This window comes from Etheostoma cragini, chromosome 10 (genome assembly GCF_013103735.1).
Source record: "Etheostoma cragini isolate CJK2018 chromosome 10, CSU_Ecrag_1.0, whole genome shotgun sequence".
Classification (NCBI taxonomy): Eukaryota; Metazoa; Chordata; class Actinopteri; order Perciformes; family Percidae; genus Etheostoma; species Etheostoma cragini.
The window spans coordinates 9,877,738-9,882,058 of record NC_048416.1 but is presented as its reverse complement, the minus strand read 5'-3'; the positions used below and the strand labels follow the sequence as shown (position 1 = coordinate 9,882,058).

The 4,321-nt window shown below is 38.5% G+C and overlaps 1 long non-coding RNA gene across 1 annotated transcript in view; it reads right to left on the bottom strand.

The window, feature by feature from the left end:
• The window catches only part of LOC117951244, a 15,458-nt gene extending 13,878 nt beyond the window's left edge, over positions 1-1,580 (bottom strand). Inside the window, exon 1 of the long non-coding RNA XR_004658105.1 lies at positions 1,571-1,580. This is a non-coding gene — a long non-coding RNA (uncharacterized LOC117951244). The remainder of the gene's footprint in view (positions 1-1,570) is intronic.
• Positions 1,581-4,321: the final 2,741 nt, after the last annotated feature.

Sequence of the window (4,321 nt, the reverse complement as noted above, 5' to 3'; positions counted from 1 at the left end):
GGGGGGGGGGACGAGATGCAACCACAATGCCTTCTGTCAATTAAGGAGGAGACATTGTTTAGCTGACAAAGTTACCAGTCCCATAAATGGCTCCCATCATGCACTGATGCATCTCACCAACCAGCCAGAGTGAACAAAAGCACTTGGCACTGCTTCATTTATTTGTTGTTGTCTCTGTGTCCTACATGTTACATTGTTTTGGCTGCAATTAAATCTCATCCTTCAGCAGTCGATTTCCTGCCATCACATGACAAGTACATGCCCCTGCTGCATACATGGACTGTGTGCATAGATGTTTATTTGAATAAAAGTACATCATATGGACATGGAATCATTGTCAATGGGATCCAGATACTGTATGTCCAGCAGTAGTTGCTTGCTTTGAAGTCACTCTCGTCACACTTTCGAAACACATATCTGAACACACAGATGTCTTCCAAAATCATAAATTTGGGTATTTCCTAAGTTCCTTAAGCATCACTAAATTCAGACATTACCTTCAGTGTATTTGAGAAAGACAAAGGTTCATTTACCCTTACCATATTTTAACCATAGCTCAGATGTCTCACATGACATAAGTATGGGCGATAACAGACCAAATAGAACCAGTGTTTCCACAATTGAAGACACCTGAGCTTTTGACACCCGAGCTATCCCCACAACTGAGCCAACTTAATCTGTATACAAAGAGATGCAGAACATATATTAATGGTAATAAGATAACTGATGTTCCAGTAAGCAGTGATGGGAATTACGGCATTATAAATAACAGTGTTACTGTTGGTGTTACTTTTTTTCAGTAACGTGTCCTTCCTATCTTAGTGACGCTTTTGCAGTGCGTTTCTTTCATCAGACCAACTAGATTTCTGAGCCCTGAGGCAGAGATTTCTTTTCTTCCTTGGTTAGTGGGCCGTGCAAGAGACAAGCGCATGAATGCTCGTGATTGGCTGAAGTTAAGTAAAATTTCATGGTAAGGCAATCAGATGTAGAGTTGGGCAGTTGTTTGAAAGCACGCATAGCCGGACACACAACAAACACCACAAGCAAGTCAGTCAACGAGAGACAAGCGTTATGAAATCAAGGTGGGGGGGGGTAACTTTTCCTGTTAAAGCTGTCCCACCGTGGTCAGAAAACAGAGGCAATTACTCTAGAGTGGCTACTCGCTCTGTTTTGCTAACGTCTCACACACACACGCCATCAACGCAAAAGTATAAACATTTGCACTACAAAGAGTGTATATATTTGTGTATATATATATATATATATATATATATATATATATATATATTCACATTTACCATAAATAATTGAACATGCACATGCATTTTTAGTCAATTTTAATTTTTTGAAGCATTAGTTACTTTCTGAAGTAATAAGTTACTTTTATAATTTGTAACTGAGTATCTAAATTTAGTTTCTTTTTGGAAGAAGTAACCAGTAACTGTAACTAATTACTTTTTAAAAGCCCAACACCTCCAGTAAGACATGACAATGTGGAAGTTTTCCAATATGAACAATATCAGGACATCACTCAGTTCATTATTCACACCTGTACGTTCCCCACTCTCACATATCAACATGTCTGAAGTGCCTGTTGGTCGGGCTCTGCCGACTTAAACCTTCTCCTAAGTTAAAAAGTGATTTGACTGATTTCTCTCCAATCAGCATGCAACGGAAAACGGCTGGAAGTAGCAGTTGAGTAGACAACGAAATGATAAACTTATGATATTGAGCATATATCAGTGATCCATTGTCCAAATCCTTTCCACATGGTAAAAATTTGGATGCACGTTTTACAAAAACATTTTTGGATTTTGCAGGTATTACAGTACATGGGTTGGAGTGTTGCATTTACACATTGTTGTTAATGTTGCCACGTGTCTCTAACCCACTCTGAAGGTGAAGGTAAATGAATCTGCCCTTAAATGTCTGCAAAATGCCAGTGAAATTAAATATGAGAGGGCGAATAATACCCCTGATAATTAGAAGTACGCTTTTTTTTTTTATTTCACCCAGGTCATTTTTCACTTTTTTTTTTTTTTTTCTCCGTTGTCATACATTCAAGCATGAATGTGACCAGTGTCCCATGCGGACTGCCATAGGTGACACGTGTTCTCATTGTGTTTGTGAGAGAGAAAAGCAGTAGAATATTTCAGAAGAGGCAATATAATAAAGTACAGACTAATATATGCATCCACAAACACTAACAATCCAATAATCAGTTAATTCACGAGGGAGTAGATGGATTAGCTTCACTTGCGTAAAATGTGGTGACACATTCAAACTGTGGAAAAGAATGAAATACGAATCAAAGTGGTACAAATTGAAGTGTATAGGTTAACAGAGTATCCAATGCAATGCAAATGTGAATGGAAGCCCCTAAATTAGCTCAAAATGAAATTGAAATGTGCAATATAGATCCGGGTTATATGTTAAATCAGATGTTCAGGGTTGTTATGATTCAATAACCTTAACATCCTGTATGAATTTTTAACGGAGAGGATAAACACTAGAATCCTATTGTGTTAACACACATTTGAAAATGTCTAACATAAAAAATAACAGCAAACATGATTACAATGCGTGTTCTTCCCACACTTCATTCACAAATACATATTAACTGAATCTGTCCGTGTTAGATATCAACATGAATACAAACGATATTGTTCTCATGTCACCTTGTGCTACAGCGTTGTAAATACTTCTTCACCAGGACCTTAGCCAGGATAATAAAAATTCTATTAAAAAAGAAAAATAAATGCTAAAATACCTAATATTTATGTATGTAAATGAATGTATTGTAACTCACAGTGACCTATAATGATAAAGAAATGAATTGTTACACAATCCTTTACATTTATGTTTGTCATGGATGGATAAAAAACATCTACTGTGTTCATATGTCAACCAACCCGTTCTTACTCCCAACTCGTCTACCGAGGCTTGGTCAGTGTCTCTTGGCGACACCAAACTCCCCCTTCAGCGTCTGTATGGAACGCTCCGCTGTAAGATGACATAGTTCTAAGAGAGACAACAGTAGAGAGTAGAATGGAAGACTGAAAATCTGCGTAAGGAGGTTAGTTGGCCAACAACTCAGGACTTTCACCCAGGAGACTTGGGTTCATGTCGCTTCTTGTCCCGCGTGTCACTGAGACGTACGTTTTGTAACCCCACCCGCCATGTTTTCCTAAACCTAACTTTCCCGTTCTTGTGCCGCAGGTCAAAAAGTGACGCCAAGACTCCCGACCAAGAAATGTGACTCTAAAGGAGACATTCAGCGTCAATAAAAAACGCCAAATGCGCTTTGTTTTCTCACTCCCGTCGTGTGGGAGTGAGAATGTGTCAACAGATCTCGTTTCTCGAATCTCCATGACAACAGGAGTACTGATGAAAACCATTGGATGCAGCTGAAAGCTCTCCAAAAAGCTGGCAAGGGAACTGGATGTAGGCATTGTTTTGTAGAAGCTAATTGTTGTCATCATTTGGAGTTATCACACTGTGATGTCATGGTAAACCCAGTGTTTTTTAACTAAACAGGACATAGGTTTCAGGAAGTTCCATCTCAAAGAAAGATGTCTTTGTCTTCTTCTGTTCTATTCTGTTCAAATTGCAATGGCTTAGGTCAAATTCATGGTTTAATTAAGGTTGCACACAGTTTTTAGCGTTCCTCCACAGTAGACCTTTATTCACATTGCAAACAGAGCTATCACCACGCAAAATAATCATTCACTTAAAGCACTCCATTTTGTCTCAGCATCCATCTGAGAGGTTTGAGTCCCTTTCATCACGTCCTAGATGAGTTTGCTCCGAGGACAAACTCAAACTCATTATCTCTCCGTAGCTCCACCACCAAATACATCTGTGTGAAGAGTTCAGCTCATGTCCACATCCCTGAACTCTTTACACAGACGTCTTTGGCGCAGAGTTACGGAGAGTTAATGAGTTTGATTTGGTCTTCGTGTGAGAATGATGCTAAACGACGAAGGAAGAGGACACAGTGACAGTAATTGAAAACTAATTTCTTCAAGGGCCACTTAGAATGTCCCCCAGAAGATAATACTAACTCTTTTCCTCATCTTTGGTAACGTGGTACTTGTCCGTGAAACGTATTTGATGGAAATCTTTAAATTTGTTGCTTTTTAATCAGGGCGCTGGTGTTAATTAAAGCTGCTTGTTAAACAAACACGCACAGTTAAATAGCACACATGCTTGCTGTTAAATGTTTTAATTTTCTGAAATAAATTTAGAACATATGTTATCTATCTTTTGGCACAAATAAATCAGTATTTTCTAAATCATGCGGTTCCCTGCTCTTACAAAT